Below are 21,504 nucleotides of genomic sequence, written 5' to 3' on the forward strand. Positions count from 1 at the left end.
AGGAAGGGCGGCTGGGATGCCTTGTAAAGGACCTTGTGGAAGACCAGAACTCAAATCCATGGCCCATCTGTCATAGCCCTGGAGCATCCAAGTCTGACAACTGGAATGAGGTATGGGCGGGGCACCCTCACAGGTAAGAAGCCCCCAAACTCCCACCACCAGCACCCAGACCCCCTTTCAGGGGGGCAGGCAAAGCAGGAGATCACATGGTTTTTTTCTTTGGTTCCTGCAACTTGGTGATCAATTCCAGTGGACAAGGGGAAGAAGAGACAGCTAAGGCCAGACTGGGGCTCCCTCTCCAGTTGGGGCCCTAGGGACAAGCCTGCACAGAGAAACCTCTGGGCTGTAAGCCCTGAACAGTTATTTTGTTAAATAACCCTGTAAGTTTCCCATGGGAATAAAGAATTGAGTAGGAAAAAAAAGGAAGAGAGAGAGAGAGAGAGAGAGAGAGAGAGAGAGAGAGAGAGAGAGAGAGAGAGAGAGAGAGAGAGGAGCACGCCATGGGATTAACCATTAGAAGCACCCTCTGTGACCCCATGTCAGCTCTGCATTGTCCGCTCCTCATTGTCAGCTCTGCATCCAGGCTCCTGCTCTGTTCTACTTTCTGTCCTGACTGCCTTAGATGATGAACCGTGATATGGAAGTATAAGCAAAATAATCCCTTTCCTCTTTTATTTGCTTTTGGCCTGGTGTTTCACCACAGTGGTAGTAACTCTAAGTCAGGGCCCTTGGGAAGTAATTAGGTTTGGAGGAAGAGGGGGCCATCATGGTGAAACTGGTGCTTTGGTAAGAGAAGATACCAGGAAACTAGAGCTCTTCCCTCCTCCCCACTCCTTTCCCCACATCCTTCTTTACTCTCCCTCTTCCTCCTCTTTTTGTACCGACCACAGCAGACAGTAGCCAGACATCTGCAAGACCATAAGTGGGGGTGGCTCATTGGCACCCCATCATGCTGGGGTCCTCCTCTCACACTTCCTGTCTGTGATGGTTTGTATATTCTTGGACCAGGGAGTGGCACCATTTGGAGCTGTGGCCTTGTTGGAATAGGTGTGACCTGGTTGGAGTAGGTGTGTCACTGTGGATGTGGGCTTAAGACTCTCACCCCAGTTGCCTGGAAGTCAGTCTTCCACTAGCAGCCTTTGGATGAAGACATAGAACCCTCAGCTCTGCCTGCACCATGACAGCCTGGATGCTGCCATGCTCCCACCTTGATGATAATGGACTGAACCTCTGAACTTGTAAGCCAGCCCCAATTAAATGTTGTTTTTTATAAGACTTGCCTTGGTCATGGTGTCTGTTCACAGCAGTAAAACCCTAACTAAGACAGTGTCTCCAAGGCTAAAATGGGATTCTTATTGTCTACGTGACTCAGTCTGTAGGACTGAACTGATGATGGCTAGAGGTAAGATAATTCCTGTTGCAAAACTTTTTTTTAAATCTGAGATACACAACAGTGTTCTTACTAATAAATTCAATGTTTAAAGTTAGATATTAATTTTTTCTTATTTTCCATATTCATATTAGAAATTTATATTTAGAAAATCATTCTATTACTTAATGATTCAGATTATATTGTATAACACATTCAGCTTGTTCTCTCAAGATTTAGAACTCTTTAGTAGTTATGAAATTCTATACATGCTTTATTCTTTATATTACCATATGTATGAGCTCTTTTAAATGGAAAAAATAAGTTTATTCAGACACACACATATACATATATATGTACATACATACACACACATATATGTGTGTGTGGGGTGAAGAGATGGCTCAGTGGTTAAGGGTACATACTTGCAGAAGACCCAAGTTTGGTTTCCAGAATATTGAGCATGGTCACAACCTTCTCTTAATTCCAGCTCCCGTGATTCTGATGCTTCTGGGCTCCCCAGGCCCAGCACCTGCACCCTGTGCACATACCCACCCCACCCCAGACAGACAAAGAGACAGAAGACACTCTACCCCCCAGTGGAACACTTTTCAATTGCTGGGCAAAGCACCTTTGTGAGCTGGTCTGTCTACTTATGAGGATGTATTAGGATGTTACAGAAGTTTTGAAATAGATGATCCCCCAAACCTTATCTTCAATTCTGTTGTTCATTCTCTGGAAGATTTTGTCATAGCTCTCTTTAATGCTCATTAGAGTGAAAAGGAGATATATACATACACATATATATATATATACACACACACACAAATACATGTGTATGTATATATATATGTGTGTATGTATCAATAAACTTATTTTTCCATTGTAAAAGAAGTGATATATGTATATGTATATACATATATATATATAATTACTTTTGAAAACATCATTGAAATGGACTATTTTATATATAATTGACTGGGCTGAGCAAAGGACATACTGTTTTGCATGTTAAAGGCCTTATTTTCAGAGAAAGTCTGGTTTTTTTCTTTTTTTTTTTTAATTTTTCAATGACTTTTCAAATCCTTTAGGGATTACAAGTTAATGAACTAGGACAACTTTCTTTCTATATAAATGACACAGATGATGGTATTTCTTACATCTCTGCTTAAAAGTAGTTCGAGTTTTCAGCCCACACATTTTCTTCTTTCTTTCTCCACTTGAGCAGAGGAATGGATGGCCAGTTTCTCTCTGCTAGGTATCCCACTTTATAAAACTGGCCCTTCAGCCTCTGGCTGTACATTACATGAGACCAGGACCCTCCCTCTAAGATTTCAGCTCCCTCTACTTGCTGTACCGTATTAATTCCCCAGAATGCACTGCTAGCAGGATTCCTTTCTCCAGGTTTATAGTTATAGCTGTCTTTGCAAGAATAGTCTTCCCAATACAGTGGACCAGATGTTCAATTTCCCAGGAGCATACTTTGAGACACAGCTCATGTCTTGCTCCAGGTAGATCTCTATAACTTGAAGTAAAGGGGCTGATATTGGCACAAGACACCCCAAGACCTAATTCTCAGCACAAAGAGTTATTTTCTCCAGATGAACAAAGGCAGAAGGCAAGACATAGATGAAGGAGGAGGGAAAAGGAACAAGGGAGAAGGGGAAGGGGTATTTGTCCTGGGGCAGAGAGACAGAGGACTGCCTCTGGATGAAGAGGAGGCTGGTGTGGCCCATAGACGAATGGCAGTTTATAAAGGTAAAATGGGAACCTCCGTGTTAGGGTGTTTAATTCTTATTGGGCTTTTGATTACTGGGCTTCTTTACTTCGATAGGTGGTCCTTGGTAGTCAGACTCAGGAGGAGGAAGTGGCCAAAGCCAGAACAGACCTTGATGGCTAGCTTTAGAAACGTAACTTAACGGTTTGTAGCAAGGCTGAGGAAATGCAGCAGAAGAGAAAGACCTGGCAGAGTCCTGCTGCCATGCTCAGGCCGGCTAGAATCCGTTCATGAAGAAACTTCCTTTTGCTCTCTGCTATGTTTGATCTACCAGATCATCCTCCAAAGTGAACGCATCAAAGGTTGACTCCCAGTGCGGGAGGTGAAGTGACTTTCTGGTGGTGTGATTAAGAATGGCCCCCATAGGCTCCTGTACTCAAATGCTTAGTCAGTGGCACTGCTTCAGAGGGGTTGGGAGCTATGACCTTGTTTGTAGGTGTGGCCTTGTTGGAGGAAGTTTGTCATTAGGAGGTTGACTTTGAGGTTTCAAAAATTCAACAGGCCCAATCCCCCCCCCCCCCCCCCCCCGTCGCTCTCCCTCTCACTCTGCTCTCTCTTCCTGCTGCCTGTGGATCCTGATGTAGAACTCTCAACTACATCTCCAGCACTATGTCTGCCTGGGTGCTGTCATGCTCCCACCATGATGATAATGGACTAAACCTGTAAGCCAGCCTAGTTAAATGTTCTTTCATAAAAGTTGCTATAGTAACTCTTCAACGTAATAGAACACTGACCAAGACAAGCCTTTAAGAGGTGGAGCCTAGTGGAAGATCTTCAGCCATTGGTGAGCACTGTCCTGACCCCATTTCTGATCAGATCCAGGGCCTCGTGCACGCTAGCCAAGAACCCTACCACTGAGATACACCTTCAGCCCTTTGGAAGATAAAATCAATTTATTTTCTACCATATGAGGAAAAGTATAAAAACAGGGAGTTGAATTGGCTGAGTATGCCATAGATTTTTTTAAACACATGCCATCATTTTTATAAAACAGAATATACTTGGCTTGAAGATAGTTCAGCTTGTCCCTGCATTTGTATGTACAATTATGTCATTACCTCAGTCCTTTAGTCCCTGCATAATCACTGTAACAAATATTTAAAGTAACTTTTGGGGTTTTGGGTTTTGCTTTTGAGACAGACTTCACATGGTAGGCAAGCTAACTTGGAACTCAGTATATAGTCCTGCTAACCTTAAACTCACTGTGTCAGCCTCCGAGTAAGGATTTCAGACATGAGCCATGATGTCTCTCCTTTAAAGTTTTGTTTGTTTGTTTTGGGTTTTGTTGTTGTCGTGTTTCCTACCTTTATTGGTTCTTTGTGAATCTCACATTCACGAATTCCAATTCCACACATCTCCTCCTCCCTTCCTACCTAACCTCCAACCCTGCAACCCAAAAGAGAAAAACAAAAATCTCATTGTGCAAGCTGTAGTGTGTCAGTGTGTCCCATAGTATACACTTTTGTCCACGCTTCTTTGCTTACAAATATTCATTGCAATGACTGGTACAAGGCCTCTGGCTTGTGCTACTGTCAGTACTAGAACCTTCTGGGTATCCTGCTGTTGCCCCGTGTCATGGAGACCACACAGGTTTAGATCTGTAGGTCTGGCCCCTTCACACTCTCCAGCAGTTCATCGCTGGGGTAGATGCTGGGGTGGGCCAGCGCAGAGCCCTGGGCCTGGGCCTGAGAAGCATCTGAGCTGGGCAACCTGCCGGCTCTCTGCTCTCATGCCCCAGGCTGTCCCAGCTTTCCTGCCTGCCCAAGTGGCCTTTGGAGGGACATCTGCCTGGCCTTTCACCAAAGACCCCTGATACTGCAGAGCTAAAGACCCAGACATGGCCCTCAGTGGTATCACAAGCTAGGACCCCGCCATGATCCCAGATGGTATCACAGGCTACTCACATCAGGCTGTTCCTCACAGAACTGAATCTCCAGTTCTGCCTCTCCTCGTTGTGCCCACACCCTTCTGTTTCTCCTTCTCTTCCATTTCTCCACCACTTACTTGCTCCTCTTAGTGGAACCGGGGGTCTCCGAGTGTCTGGAGCCATCTCAGGAGTGGCCTCAGGAGTGCTATGACCCACTGGTGCACTGTGGCTCTGGGCAGGGGTCATCTCAAATGTGGTCTGCCCCCACCTCAGGAGGCCTACATGATGGTCATCTTGGGCTCATTGCTCACCTGGCCTGCCCTACTGACTTCCAGGGTCCCCTTGTCTCAGGCTCACTCCCACATAGTCCAAAGAGGGACTCTTCTAGTCTCTAGATTGCTCCCCACCTGGGATCCTGTCCAGACCTGCCTGGCTCTGGACTGGTGGTCATCTTAGGCTCACATTTTCCAGGGAATATTAGACTACTAATCACTCAGAAGTTCCTAGATCAGAACACAGCATGGACATAGTCTGTCACCTACTGATACTCATGTGACACAACAACCACACCTGCATTGCCTCTAGGGGCAGGTCCTTAAATTTTTTTATTTAAAATACCCACCTTTGGGAGTATATGGAAGGATAGCTAACACTAGAGACCTTTGGGGAAAATATGTGGAATCATGCTACTGTGGAAACTTCATAAAACATAAACATGTATAAAAAAGAATTTCGATGTCCTCTGGGACAGCAGAGGTAGTCAAAGTGCCAGGAATGAGGCCGTGGTTTGAAGTTGTTGGTCAGAGGAATATCATAAAGTCCCCATTACGAGCTCTTGCCGTTGTTCCTGGCTCCCCTCCAGAAGTTGATGGAAGACCCTATTGTTGAAGACATTGCATGCTTAAGTCAGAGAACACAGAGAAGTCAAGCTGGTACCCACCTGGAAATGTCATCCTTACTGGATAACTTCCTTAGTGCTGAAATCTTCTATTCATGCTTCTTGGGGAAGAAAAATAACCATTATCTCTACCCAACTCTGGACTGTATGATCTATATAGCTCCTGGCTTGCTAAGATATGTCCACTCAGGCAATAGTGGTACAAATAGTGGTAACCAACCACCTTCTGCTTGGATTTAAGACCTACTTCACAAAACAGAATTCATGTCTGGAACTATAAATACATATCCTATAAGCATAGTTTTCTATGAATTTCACATTTTGTCTGTGAAACCTGTCTCTTGGAGGATTTTTGTACCCCGTTTCAAGAGTTTCTGTAATATTTAGTGGTTAGGGGAATAACTTGTCTCCTGTAAGCTGGTCACTTTGGCTCATAGAAAACATTTTTATACCCTTCATTACTATCTTTGTTTCCTCTAAGATTTTGGATCAAAACACAAAGATTTGCTGTTTCCATACTACTGATTTCTGATTTGCAACATTTATTGAACTTTTATTTTTCTCCTTGAAATCTGACTTGGGAGGATTCATTCTTAACTTGACCCATATTCCTGTGTTACTTAATTCATTGCTATGACAAAATATCAAAGCAAAGCAGCTTGTGGAAGGCAGGGAACGGTCCAAACGGTGGAGGAGGCAGAAGGGAAGTCAGCTGTCAGTTACTGTGTCCACCTCAGAGAGCAAAACAATAAATTCTCATGTTCCTTCACTTTTTCCTCTTTATTCAAGAATCCCAAAACCTCTAGGGTGAGTTCCCCACCCCCACCCCCGCTCAGTTAACCTTCTCTATGAAATCCCTTATAGGCAAACCCAGGGATTTGTGTCTATGATGGTTACAAATATCATCAAACTGACAATATTGAACAAGCACAAGATTCTGCTTTCTAATAGGGAAATGTGTTCTACAAAGGCACTGTATTATATACTTTAAATAGTCATGCTTTGTGGAGTTTGCCATTCTTAAGATTTCTATAAACATACTAGAAACCTAGAACACGGTCCATGTTCATTGGTATTCCCTTCTCTCTCTCTCTCTCTCTCTCTCTCTCTCTCTCTCTCTCTCTCTCTCTGTGTGTGTGTGTGTGTGTGTGTGTGTGTATGTGTGTGTGTGTGTGTGTGTGTGTATGTGTGTGCATATGCCATGGACTCTAAGTCTCCACAATCCATTTTTTTTCTTTTTTAGTGCAAGCCAGGATTTCATGTTTAGATGGTGAAATAAGAAAGGAATAGTTCAGGTTCTGTTTTGATGCAAGAGTATATGAATGCCTTTGATCATATTATCTCTGTTTTGTGAATCATCTGGGGATGTGGTAGAGAAAGGACACCCTTCAGAGTAAGCAGGCAGGGGAAGGATGGCCCAGTGAGATGGGAATTATATAACCCTGTGGGCAAGGAAGTGAACTGAGTAAAATTATCTTAGACTGGAAACTGAGGGAGACTCCCAGTCTGCACTTACTTATAGTTGAGATGGTTTAAAATGACTCATAGAAGAAAGTCGTAGTGTTGAGAGCTGCTGGGAGTGAGTGTGATGAAGACTGCTTCCAGGGATGGAAAGAACATGGGAAATGAATTGTGAGAAGGCATTGAGCAGCACTCAGCCTGTCAGTGAATAGAAGTAACTACCTCAAAATTCATTTCCATGCTAGGCACTTGTAATCCCAACATTTGGGAGTCTGAGGCTAGCCTGGGCTACAGTAGTAACTTCTAGGATGGCCTGGACTACCATAAATAAACAACCCAACAAATCACTTTCCATTTTCTAGCCCTGAAACAGTGGCTAGCAGTATCTAGCATGCATTGCAGAAAGGTAAGGTAACTTTCTTGGTCCAAGGACCACATTTGCAATCCATTATTTTAAGAAGCTATTTGTCTTTGCTGGTGGAGAGCCTGACTCCAATGGGAAAGTTTAGAAGGAAACAAAGTTGCTTAGACTCAGTCTGTCCAGAGATCTTGAGATATACAGCACTCAGCTGTGTAGCTTTGAGATCTACCCAGTTCTCTGGAATGATAAGAACCTGGTACTTCCCCAAGGAATTAGGGATGTGTGTGAAAGTCCCAATTTAAGCCATTTGAATGTGGGTGTAGTTCCAGTGGTGACGGTTGGAGTTTGATGTCTAAGAAAGTTGCTGCCTATCTTGAGAAACTGTGACTCTCAAAATAAATTTCTCATGGGAAGGGTTCCACAGACAATAAAGGAAACCATTGTCTTCCTGTGTCAAATGAAATGCTCAGATATTTGAGTGCCAGATAAATGAGCAAGTAAAAGACAAAAGCATAGATGAGGCCACCCTTCAAATCTACAAAAGCAAAATAATTAAAAGTAAAGGGTGCGTTACAATGGTAATAATAGAGTTTAATAATATATACTAATTATATAGGCAGAAAACCTGTTCTTCTGTTGCATATAGTCCATAGTGTTCCTCTGTTGTCCACAGTGGGCTCTTTTTTCTGTGGTTTTTCTTCTTCTTTGTCTCACTATATAGCCCTGGCTGACCACCAACTGGCTATGTAGACCAAGCTGGTCTTGAACCCACAGAGATCCACCTGCCTCTGTTGGAATTAAAGGGATGAGTTGTCACAGCCAGCCTAGTCCACAGTGATGATCTATGATGTATCCAAATAATGAGAGGAGGGGTACAGACACACACACACACACACAACCTAATTTCAGAACCTAGTACTGTGCTGAAGGCAGCAAGAGTCAGACTCACACAGATTCAGGGATGCTACCTACAGGGAATCAAACTGGGATGGTTCCAGAATTCATCTCCCAAACATGTAGTCCCCAAAGGATGCTGCCACACCTTGCTTAGGAGTGTGCTTTAGAAACTGCATAAGTTAAGAGCCAGGCGGATCTCTGAGCTCGAGGCCAGCCTGGTCTACAGAGTGAGTTCCAGGAAATCCAGGGCTACACAGAGAAACCCTGTCTCAAAAAGAAAGAGAAAGAGAGAGAGAGAGAGAGAGAGAGAGAGAGAGAGAGAGAGAGAGAGAGAAAGAGAGAGAGAGAGAAAAAGAGAAAGAAAGAAAGAAAAGTGAGAGAGAGAAAGAGAGAAAGAAAGAAAGAAAGAAAGAAAGAAAGAAAGAAAGAAAGCGAGAAAGAGAGAGAGAAAGAAAGAAAGGAAGAAAGAAGAGAGAGAGAGAGAGAAAGAGAGAAAGAGAGAAAGAGAGAAAGAGAGAAAGAGAGAAAGAGAGAGAGAGAAAGAAAGAAAGAAAGAAAGAAAGAAAGAAAGGAGAGAGAGAAAAAAGAGAAAGAAAGAAAGAAAGAAAGAAAGAAAGAAAGAAAGAAAGAAAGAAAGAAAGAAAGAAAGAAAGGAAGGAAGGAAGGAAGGAAGGAAGGAAGGAAGGAAGGAAGGAAGGAAGAAGAGAGAGAGAGAAGCTCCTCAATGCAATTTTATAGTCATAGCTAATAAAGTTTAACCCTGATTAAAGTGCCTGGTTTCAGAAAACGTCTGTGTGTGGACAACACAATGCAGGTAGGGATTTACTGCCAGCTGATGGTCTAGAATTTCATAGGGTCATTTTTAATCACACAAAACACAGGAACAACTTGCCTACTACACACTGGGGCCTGGAGGTAGGAAGGAAGAATATCAAATGCAGTTGGTCCCTAATATGGGCCTTTTTGTCCAACTCCATACATTAGCTAGAAATACATTAGTAAATAATTAACTATTTCAGTCCCCAGCCCCCCAAATAATGATACTGATGCTTTTAGCAGCTGCTATAGTAAGTTGCCACTCATGACCCTTTTAGAATATACAGTGCAATTCACAGGTCTTATTTCCAGAAAGGCCTCAGAAATTCACACCAGAAAGAGTTTAGGGCTGATCCAATTTTTAAAATTTTATAATTGAGAAATCACTTCATATATTTGTTGTAGGGTGGCTGTAGTCAGAGGGACAGTCAACAGCCAGTGCTGATGAGGATCTGGAGAAAAGAAAACAGACTAGCATGGACTGTGGTTCAGAACCCTGAGCCATTGGAAGCTACACATAGCCAGGCATGGTGGCCCACGCCTTTAATCCCAGCACTTGGGAGGCAGAGGCAGGCAAATTTATGAGTTCGAGGCCAGCCTGGTCTACAGAGTGAGTTCCAGGATAGCCAGGGCTACACAGAGAAGCCCTGTCCTGAAAAAACAAAACAAACAAACAAAACAAAACAAAACAAAACAAAGAAAGCCAGACACAAATTTACCTCCAAACCAGCAACTTCACTTCTGGTTATCTACCCATGAGAAGGCATGTCAGGAAGTCCAAGTGAACTTCTTAACATGGCCACATTGTGGGAACAATTCCAGTACCCATCAACCAAATGTGATTTAAATCCCTGCAGTATAATAGTATTGTAGTAGAAAATGTAGGAAAATGTTTTTGGAATGGGGAAAAAAAAGTGCTGATTTGCATCAGAACCCAGAGGTACCCTGAAGAACCCGGTAAGTGAATGAAACCAACACAAAGATGACATAAAGTTCTGTGGTCAGTCTGCAAGACAACTAGAAATAGGAAGAGCTAGCTGGAGGTACCAGGTGTGTGTGTGTGTGTGTGTGTGTGTGTGTGTGTGTACCTGTGTGTGTGTGTGTGTGTTACAGTATTGGAGATTTGTGCGTATGTGGGTGTGTGCATGCATGCCACACTATTGGAGATTGAACCTAGGGTCTCCCACACTTGTGTTACTGAGCTATGCCACCAACCAAGATTTTGCCATCAGTGGAAAGAGAGGCCCATTGGTCTTGCAAACTTTATATGCCTCAGTACAGGCGAACACCAGGGCCAAGAAGTGGGAGTGGGTGGGTAGGGGAGTGGGGGGATAGCATTGGAAATGTAAATGAAGAAAATACCTAATTAAAAAAAGTTTCAATAAAAAAAAGAAAAGAAAATGAAAATATTCTACCATTACCTAACACTAGTAGGTAGTTGTGCATACGTAGGAAACCACTAAAATTGATCCAATCACATATTTTAAGTGAGTGAATTGAATATGAATTGTATCTCAATAAAGCTGGAGGTTTTAAAGTCATCGGTGTCCTGTACTGGAAAGTAAAGCTGAGTTTCCATTAGCCTCCATCCAGGGTGACCTTGACATAGGAGAACACTGAGTGTCAAGTGCCTAGAGTTGCTTTCAGACAGCTGATGGGCTCCCAGGACAGAGGCCCTGGTGAGCAGTGCCCAGGTTAGGGGCTACTGGGTTGAGTCTAGTTCCACAGGATAGGGACAGGGCAGTACCCCTCCTCTGCTTAGCACAATGAGCTGGTCTCTTTGTCATCACCAAAGCAGAGTCACTAAACCTTCAGGACACTGACCTGCCTCAAGGATATTTGGTAACAGTTGTTCTTCTCTGGCTCTGATCAACACTGACCTCCTGCTGCTGGATCGTGCAAGAGCTCTGGCCGTCACAAGCCTAGACTGAGGGAAGACCCTCTGCAGGGACACCGCCCTGGAGGCCCCTGGTTCTGCGCAGAGAGGATGGGGGAGGGGAGGTGGAACTGTGGCGCGGCCGGGGTTCCCACGCTCCTATTGTTGGCGACTTTGTTTCCAATTCCCATCACGTGTGCTAATTAGTTGGAGCTGCTGGCTGGCTGGAAGGCGTGTGGCTTGCCTGAAAGCAGAAAGATCGCTTCCTGTTGGGAGTCGGGCAGGCAGGACTCTAGCTCAGAAGGGGTTAGACAAGAATGATGACAAAGGTCCCTGCAAGCAGCCGCTAAAAGCTGAGGTGACCCGACCAGTGGAAGAGGGAAGGGGGGAGGAGGCGGGGGGGGGAGTGGGGGAGACTGGTCAAGAGAAGTTATCTTAATCTTCCTCTAACCTGACTCATAACTGTGTTCCGTGTGAATCTTTTAAAGATTAGGGGAATAGAAAGACAGGTATTTAGTCTGTTCATTAAAATTGTTTTTCACAATCTGAATAAAACAAGCATGTATTATTCAACAGGAAAGGAGAAGAAATGTGAAATGTAGGAGTCATGTTTGTTCAGGGCTCTCTAGTCCTCGGACCACAGTTACTGACTTTGAACCTTGGCGCTGAGCCCCCAGAAAGGATAGAGAAGACAGAGAGGATAGCATTGAACTTGCCATTGTAGGGCTTTCTGTGTGTCCCGTCTTATTATTGCATTTCAAGATCTGGATATGCTCTGATTCCACAGTGAAAGTCTCTGCTTTGAAGATACTATATAGTATCTAGCACCCTTAAAAATAAGAGAAAAGTCACATATATGAGGATTCATCCTACAAGCTTGTATGTGGTGGCATTAGAGGTGTTTGCATCAAAAGAGGCTGGCTTGTAGAGCAATAGAGAGTAGTTTCAGCCAAGTGAGATCCACAAAGGTGCCGAGTGAGCCCGGCACTGAATTGGGTGTGCAAAGGTAGACCATCTAGAACCTAGCTCTAAATAGCTTACAGATCTAAGAAAAGAGAAAGTTCCCCAGCCCTCAAGAATGACTTCCAGGGACAGGAATGTAGCTCAGTTGGTAGAGTCCTTGCCTAGCAGGTGTAGCCCTGGGTTGGATTCCCAGCATGGGGGTACTTGCTGTCTGCTGGCAGTGTCGGTACTGGAGAAATGGAGGCAGGAGGATCATAAATCAAAGGTCATCCTTGCTACACAGAGTTTGAGGGCAGCTTGGACTACATGAGACCGTCACAAACAAACAAAACAATTGTCTGAGACTTGGACATCTTAGGGTGGTGAGAAGACCCCAGAAGGAAAACTGGATCTAGGGGGGATTTTTATAGGATCTCCTGTAGTTCAGGCTGGCCTTTACCTTTTTGTGTAGCCAAGTCTGAGGATGATCAGCAACTTCTGCGTCCATTGCTTCAATATCTGATTACTGGGGTTACAGGCAGAAGCTCCCACATCTGTTTATGCTACATCTGGTGATTCATCTCAGGGTTCCTGGATATCAAGCAATGGCTACTCCAACTGAACTACAACCCAAGATCCAGGCAGGAAACTTGAAAAGGCTTCCTAGAGAAAGGATGGTTCTCCTAACACTTTTTAAATGGTAGATAACCATTGGCCAGGAGGAGAGAAAAGGCATTATCAAAACAGATCACAAGGTATTCAAGAGACCCACAGGTCTATAATACAGAATGGGATAGCGTATGCACAACTGTAGCATGGGACATAGACACAGGTGTGGGCAGACTGAACACATGAGAATCTTGAAGAGAATCTGTCCTAAAGATCAAGGGCAATATTAAATAACCCGGCAGAATAATTAGGATCATCTCTAACTATGACCACTTGAACAGGAGTTTGTGTGGTGATCTGGAGGGACTCAAGAAAGCAGACTGGGCACTGACTCAGTGGTCAGGCTTCAGGATTTGGGGCTAGAAATGCTCGGCAGCGTCTGTTAGAAGACAGAGTTGACAGAGGCTAGGAAGCATCAGGCTGCTTCAGGTTTTCAAAGGGTCAGCAGTAGCCTCGGTTGGGATGGATGCCTCAGGAGATGGGAAGCAATATTTGAACAGCAAGAGAACCAAATGATTAGGGCTCAAGATAGGAAAACAATTACTGATGGTATCAGCTGATAATGTCAGTCGTAATTTGTAAATTAAGTGTTTGAGAATGGAAAACTACGTAATTAAATATGGCAAACTACATGTACATTGTTACAAATAAGCTTTCTCTTTTAAAGTTTGAGACAAGGTCTTGCTATACAGCCCTGGCTGTCCTGGAACTCACTATATTAACCAGGCTGGTCTCAAACTCATAGATCTGCCTGCCTCTGCCTTCCCAGTGCCGGCATTGAAAGGATGGCACCACCACTCTTGGAAATTTTTTGCAAAGACTTTATTACACCATGAAAAATGCTTGCAAGTGGGGACCTAGGGAAATCTTTAATAGGTTGGAGGGCTGGAGCGATGGCTCAGGGGTCAAGAGCACCTGTTGCTCTTACAAAGGTCCCAGGTTCAGTTCTCAGCACTCATACAGTAGCTACAGCCTGTAACACCAGTTCCAAACTATCCCATGTTCTCTTCATATCCCAAAAGGCCGCCACATGGTGCACATATATGCGTGAATGCAAATTCATTCATATACATGAAGTTAGATAACTGAATCTTTTAAAATATCTCAAATAAATACTTTAGAGGGCATTTAGTTTGGTTGGTACAATGGCGGCCTAGCATGCAGCAAGCCCTGGGATGGATCCCAGGCACTTTGTAAAATGATGAGGTTACAGCATTCATGAGGCAGAGGCAGGAGGACCAGACATTCAAAGTCATCATTGACGACATAGTGAATTTTAGGATTGCCTGGGTTACATGAAACCCTGCTAGAAGAAGTTATTAGTACTGTCATCACTATATCAAGGACAGTCTGTAAGTAGAATAAATACTTGGAAGAAAATATATTAAATATTTGCTGTAGGGATTTAATTTTTGTTTGGGACCAGAGATGATTCCTTCCCATTTGGTTTTCTACAACTCCCAAATATTCATATTAAATAAATATTACTTTATAATGGAAAAAGTAGATTATATTCTTTGTTTTTTTCTAAAGAAGTACTACTACTGCTTTGACCTTAGAAGAGGTGATTTGGTAGAGGCCCGTGGGGCACTCCTGCAATCCCAGCATTTGTAAACCTTAGTATACCTGAAGCCAGTCTGGGAAGCATAGCAAAGTCCTGCTTTAAGGAAACAAGGCAATATTTAATGCAAGAAATGGACATAGCTCTTGCCTAACATGCTCAAGTCTTGGGCTCTATCTCCAGCACCACAAACAATAGCTTCATGAATAAATAAAAGCTAAAAATGACCAAGTGTGATGGTGTTCACTTTAATTTCAGAAGAAGCAGAGGCAGGTGATTTCCTTGAAGCCAGCCTGGTAAGTGAAGAAAGTTCCAGGCCAATCAGAACCACAGGAGACCCTGTCTCAAAATAATCAGTAAAGGAACTGATTGGTTAATAAATTTAAAGTAAGAATATTAAATTTTTAGTTCTCTGGGCACTGGTGGGTCATGCCTGTGATTTCAGGGCTTGGGAGACAGAGACAGGTGGATCGAAGCCACCCTGGTCTACAGAGTGAGTTCCAGGACAGCCAGGGCTACACAGAGAAACCCTGTCTCAATAAACAAACAAACAAACAAACAAAAACATAAAAATTTAGTTCTATCTGCATCTTCTCCTATCATTATGGATTTGCATTAAAGTCAAAACTGTAACAGTTTCTCAAGGACTGTTACATAAGTGACCTATAAACACACCAAAAGCAAAACATTTTCAAAGACATTGAAAGGCCTTCGTGTGAATATTTGCTTTCTCCTGTGTGGGAAAGGGAAAGCAGGAGAACTTAGTTCCAGGAGATGACATCACAGATGTTAGCTGATTTTGCACATTGGCAAGAGAAACCCAGGCCTTTCCTCTAATGGAATGTGAGGGTTAGAACAGGGGAATGGGCTACCAAGGCCGAGGTGGTCTTGGAGGTGACCAGCCCTGAAAGATGGTGCCATCCTCGGGGGTAGTGTGTGTGTGTGTGTGTGTGTGTGTGTGTGTACCTGTGTTTTTATGCACATATATGTGAGGTAGAGGATGTTGTCAGGAGTCCTCCTTCATCACTCTACACCTTATACCTTTGAGGCAGAGTGTCTCCCCATACCTGGCCCTCCTGTTTTTTGATTAGGCTGGCAGCTAGCAATCTGACCACCATCCCCCACCCACCCAAGTGCTGGGGTCGTAGGCACCCTAGCTACATGAGTATGGGATCCCAAATCAGGTCCTGGTAATTACATAGCAAACGTCCCAACCACTGAGCCATCACTAGCCAGTGAATGGGATTTTGATTCTGTATTCCATTTACTGGCCAAAGTAAACATTGCGTTCAAAACCTAAGCATAAGATTTCTTTTAGAATGCATTAAGGAAAAAGAAAAGCAGCCTGGTGTACACTGTGAGTTCCAGGACTACACAGAGAAACACTGTCTCAAGAAAGGAGAGAGAGGGGGGAGAGAGAGGAAAAGAGAGGGAGAGGGAGAGGGAGAGGGAGAGGGAGAGGGGGAGGGGGAGGGAGAGGGGGAGGGGGAGGGAGGGGGAGGGGGAGGGGGAGGGAGGGGGAGGGGGAGAGGGAGAGAGAGGAGGTGGAAGGAAGGAGGAAGGGAAGGAGGGAAAGAAGCAAAGAAGGAAGGGAGAAAGTATAGATTTCTTCTTAAGCATTTCTCTATTTGGGAGTGACTAAAGCAGGCCAGAGAATGCCTCCTCCACACAGGAGACTTGGGAACTCTCCTGTGCACAAGGAGCTCCTAAGGCAGACTCCTCTCTATGTCAGCACAAGGCAGGTTCGGAAACATAGGTACAGTGATTGATTGACGGCCTCATGGCTGATACAGCTAAAGCTGGGGCTTGACCTGGCCTGACGGTTGTGTCCCTCATTTGTGGTGTAAGTGCTACACATGGAGCTTCACGTTAGATTGGAGGTCACAGTTTTCTTTGAGAATCCCTAACACACAGCAAGCGGCACCTGGCTGTAACTGCATGGAAGGAGCTTTTGGAAACTAGCCCCGCCCACTGAAGAGTGAAGCAGGCAAGAAAGGTGATGCCTCTTACCCCAGCACTTGGGAGAGGAAGGCAGGGGAAGCAGGAATTCAAGATTACCTCCTCCTACCTATGGAATTTGAGGTCAGCCTCAGCTACATAAAACCTTTCTCTCAAAAACACAATCAATAAAATGAAAAAGATGAAACATAAAAGTGAGAAGACAACAGCAGATATCCATGCTCTACCTCATCAGAGCATCCAGCACGGCACTGAGGAGATCGGTGAGGGCTGGTGAGCACAAGGCTGAGATCGATCGGTGAGGGTTACTGAGGAGTGGCTATGTTTTTCCTTTCCTCAGAAACATGACCAAGGTGTGTCAGGACCATCTTTGCCATTGGTGGGTGAAAGCACAAAGCTCCTAAGAGATGATATGTCTTCCGGGGCCGTCCTCACTGGGCTCTGAATGTGGCCTCCAAAGTTCTTCAGGGAGCCAGTGTGGTCACCCAGGACTGTAACTATAGCTCTTGGGGGGCAGACGCAGAACTGTCACAAGTTTGATGCCAGTATGGACTATAGAGCGAGACCCCAAAAAGTCAAAATAACAAACAAAACTCCCCAGCAATCTAAGTGCGCTTTGGACTCATGACACTCTAACGTGCACACTGCCCACTGCTCCCCACACCAGCACCCCAGACTCCTTCCAATGTAAACTCACTACACTTCCTGGGGGCAATGATCAGCTGGTGAGGTGGACAAGCAGCCTTGAGGAAAAACCAAAACAACCCTAGGCATGCGGGGCAGAGCTGAGAGAGAGAGAGTGCAGGGCAGCCCACTGTAAGCCCCACAGCGGGTCCATCCCAAGAATGGCTGCTGTTCAGCACTTCCTTTTTTCTGACATGATAAAAGTTTTCTATTATCTGCAGAAGGGAACATCCCCACTGCATACGTGCTCACCCAAATCATCCAGTCTGGCATTCTTTCTAGTGCTGCAAACCCCAGGCTCACCTCACCACAGCCACCCCCCACCCCCACACACACACACACAAGGCCTCCAGGTAGAGCTCCCATCTGAGTCACTAGCACCCTCTGCTAAGTTTCAAGCCAGGGCAAAGGCTGGGGTGCCTATTTAACACTATCAAAGCAGATCTGGCTGTCAGGTTCTCCCAGCATCCCTCAGTCCCTACATGTTACAAAGTATGGCTCACATATCCCACCCTCTACCCTTCCCCTAACTCCAGGCCAGGGGCTGGGCTGCCCTTCCCTGAGAGGAACTTCCCTATATAATCCAGACCTTTTGGTTACGCATGCTTTTTGTATCTTCGGTCTCTGGCTGCTGCAGCTGGTTCCCCTCTCTTCTCTCTCCCTTTCCTTCCCTGGTGTGTCTGCCTCTGGGTATACATATCTATGACAAACTTTCTCCTCCAGCGTACGTATAGCCGTCATGTCTTTCTTTTCCTTTTTACTTCTCTTTCATTCACCCTCAACTTCACGAATGCTTTGGTCTTTGACCTGAAGACAAACAGAGAGGAAGAACGTGACAGGTGGAGTCTGTTCCAGAGACAATAGTCTCCTGTCATAGGCACACCACTTGTAAAGGCAGGGCTCAATACCAAGAAGAATGAAGGCACAGCTTCCCACTTCTAGTTCCTCCAATCTGGTGACACTCTTAGTGACCTGCTGGTGTCACCACCCAGACTCTTTCATGGTCCATGCATTTCTGTGGATGTGGCAACAGTCCCAAATAACAGCAGCCATGGTCAAGTCCAAGTTTACTCTCACCAGACCAGTCTTTCTGATCTGCCTTGACCTGCCTAAATAAATAAATAAATAAATAAATAAATAATAGTTTTAAACAGAAGAAGGATGGAAATTTCCAGATCACAAAAGCCTCCCATCAGAACAACCATTTTAAATCCTGCTTTCCCAAGCATGTCAGTACGACAAGTGTACTCAGTGGACTAGTCATGTCTGATTCCTTTGCACTAATGGTCAGCAGAATTAAAAATTAAACCCAGCGTTGGCAATCACTACCTCAAAGGCATAACGTACGTTGGCTTGTTTGGAGATTTAAAAAAAAAAAATGTTCTTGCTCCATCTGTACACAGAAAGCTGAATTCCAGGATCTATTATGGGGAGGAAGTAACTATAACAGAGCAGAGGGCAGGAAGTTCGGCTTATGTCCCCTTCCGTGACTCACATGTCCCTTTGCCTCTGTTCTCCCCTTCTCATCACCTGCAGGACCCGCGTGAACATGTATCCATCACACTGGAACTCGCATCCAAGGGGATGTGCAGGGCTTTCTGTCTGAGTTTGAATTCTTTTAGCTTATACTTTTGAGGAATATCCACTTTCCTGCAAATTTCACAATTCCATTTTCTTTCTATTTAATCCCATCAAATTAAAGATTGTTTGAAAACATAACTTCCACGACTACGACAGGTTTGCTGTTCTCATTCCTTTAGGAAGAGAGTTAATCCCACAATTCTTTTTTATTATCTACTTTACATTGTGGATTCCAGTGTCCATTCCTCATCATACCCCAGGCCCACACGGACACATCTTTCTCCCTGTCTGTCCTTCAGACCTCGGCTGTGATACCACAGCCTTTACGGGTACTGTGTTCCTTTCCTTTCTTGTTGATGTGATGACATCACAAAGCTTAAGGAAGCAAGGGTTTATTTTAGCTCACAGTTGACAGCACATGGTGGGGAAGGCAGGAGAGTGAAAGCCTTGGGTGTGGTTACATTGAGCGACCCTCAGGAAGCAGAGATCTGGAGAGTATCATCCTGAGAGAGGTAACCCAATCACAAAAGAACTCACATGATATGTACTCACAGATAAGTGGATATTAGCCCAGAAACTTAGAATACCCAAGATACAATTTGCAAAACACATGAAACTCAAGAAGAATGAAGACCAAAATGTGGACACTTCGCCCCTTCTTAGAATTGGGAACAAAACACCCATGGAAGGAGTTACAGAGACAAAGTTTGGAGCTGAGACGAAAGGATGGACCATCCAGAGACTGCCCCACCCAGGGATCCATCCCATAATCAGCCACCAAACGCAGACACTATTGCATACACCAGCAAGAATTTGCTGAAAGGACCCTGATATAGCTGTCTCTTGTGAGGCTATGCCAGTGCCTGGCAAACAGAAGTGGATGCTCACAGTCAGCTATTGCATGGATCACAGGGCCCCCAATGGAGGAGCTAGAGAAAGTACCGAAGCAGCTAAAGGGATCTGCAACTCTATAGGTGGAACAACAATAAGAACTAACCAGTACTCCCCAGAGCTCGTGTCTCTAGCCGCATATGTAGCAGAAGATGGCCTAGTCAGCCATCACTGGGAAGAGAGGCCCCCTGGTCTTGCAAACTTTATATGCCCCAGTACAGGGGAACGCCAGGGCCAAGAAGTGGGAATGGGTGGGTAGGGGAGGGGGATGGGAGGTAATGGGGACTTTTGGGATAGCATTGGAAATGTAAATGAAGAAAATACCTAATAAAAAATTGGAAAAAGAAAAAAAAGAACCTCTTGCTTCTTTGCTTTTCCCACTGTTATTGCTGTTGCTGTTGCTGTTGCTGTTGCTGCTGTTGTTGATGTTGTTGCTGTTGTTGTTGATACTACTGTTGTTGCTACTACTGCTGCTGTTGTTGCTACTGCTGCTGTTGCTGTTGTTGACACTGCTGTTGTTGCTGTTGTTGTTGCTGCTGCTGCTGCTGTTGTTGCTACTGCTTCTGTTGCTGTTGTTGACACTGCTGTTGTTGCTGTTGTTGTTGCTGCTGCTGCTGTTTGCTGTTGTTGCTGCCACTGCTGCTGTTGTTATTGCTATTGTTGTTACCTTGATCAGTTTCTCACACTCAGAGCAAAAGATGCAAATCTGTAGGGTGCTGTGGAATTTCAAGATGCAAATCTGTAGGGTGCTGTGGAATTTCAAGATGCATGGCCCCTTGAGGAGGAGTGTCCATCCTTAGGTCTTGGAGAGGGCATAGTGCTTTCAGGGAGCCTGTGGGACCCACTTCTCACCTTTCTCTCTCTGGCCCTGGCATGCTCCTGGGCTGGCCTCATCAGGGATCCTAATCAAGTGGCTTGCTTGATCCTGAACTTGAACCATAAGCTAAAATAAACCTCTTTACTTAGTAAGCAGTCTTTGTAAAAAGGTATTGTGTTACAATGACTTCCTGAAAGCTGACCGATAAACCATAAAGTTAGCATACTAGTGAAACCCTTGCTGGCAAGATGGCTCACCGAGCACAGGCTGCTGGGTAGCTTGAGTTTGATTCTCATAACTCACATGTGAGAAGGATATAACCAACTCTAGAAGATTTTCCACCCACCAAATCTCCAAACATGTATGTGGCATGTGCCCGTATAAATAAATAAATAAATAAATAAATAAATAAATAAATCCCACAAACCCTTATAAGCCATATTCCTTATTGGGATTTCCTAAAGCTTTAGCAAGTGGGCTGCTTCTGCTCACGCGGCCGTCCCTTAGCAAGCTCCCCCAGCTGCTCGCTTACTCACACGTATGTGCTGCACGGGTGCTAGCCTTTCTGGAGTCCGTACATGGAAAGCATGGCCCTGGTCCCTAAGCTGTTCTCCAAGAGGTGGCTCTGACCTCACGGATAAGCAGAAACATCTCAGTGCATCTCCTATGTAAGTGCCACACAACAGGCTAGCTGTGAGCTCTAAATAAGGTCTAATTTACTGAAACCATAGACAACATCTCAGGGGAAAAGAGAAAGCCACCAAATATTCAGCACTAAAAATTCTATGAAAGACATGTTAGGAGTATTTGTATCTTTAAGTCAGGATAAATGGATGCCTGAAGATAATTACGGCAGAATAGAAGTGAAAATCAGCCATGTAACTAAGGAACTGATCACAGATGGCTGTGGGCTTCTCCGAGCCCCATCGCTAGCAAAACCCAGGTGTTGTCACGCCCTCTGTCCTTGCTGCTGGGCCCTTTGTGGGAGCCAGGGGCTCCCTTTGTGGAGGAGGGCTGTGCCTCTGTAGTAGGCCATAAGCACGTCTAGTGTTAGGAGATCCAGGGGATTCATCCCACT

General features: G+C 44.7%; 1 long non-coding RNA gene and 1 pseudogene across 2 annotated transcripts; both read right to left on the bottom strand.

Moving 5' to 3' along the window:
- Positions 1 to 5,486: 5,486 nt before the first annotated feature.
- Positions 5,487 to 5,605, bottom strand: LOC115486217 (annotated as a pseudogene).
- Gm32561 (predicted gene, 32561) lies at positions 5,589 to 19,036 on the bottom strand. 2 transcript variants are annotated; one of them, NR_168326.1, is made up of 4 exons: positions 18,668 to 19,036; positions 18,046 to 18,246; positions 17,727 to 17,944; positions 5,589 to 5,891 (listed from the first exon to the last, which is right to left on the bottom strand). It is a non-coding gene; the product is annotated as a predicted gene, 32561 (long non-coding RNA). The 2 variants fall into 2 exon arrangements; NR_168325.1 differs by having other exon boundaries at positions 18,633 to 19,036.
- Between the last annotated feature and the right edge of the window lie 2,468 nt (positions 19,037 to 21,504).

Source organism: Mus musculus, chromosome 3 (assembly GCF_000001635.26).
Source record: "Mus musculus strain C57BL/6J chromosome 3, GRCm38.p6 C57BL/6J".
Taxonomy (NCBI): domain Eukaryota; kingdom Metazoa; phylum Chordata; class Mammalia; order Rodentia; family Muridae; genus Mus; species Mus musculus.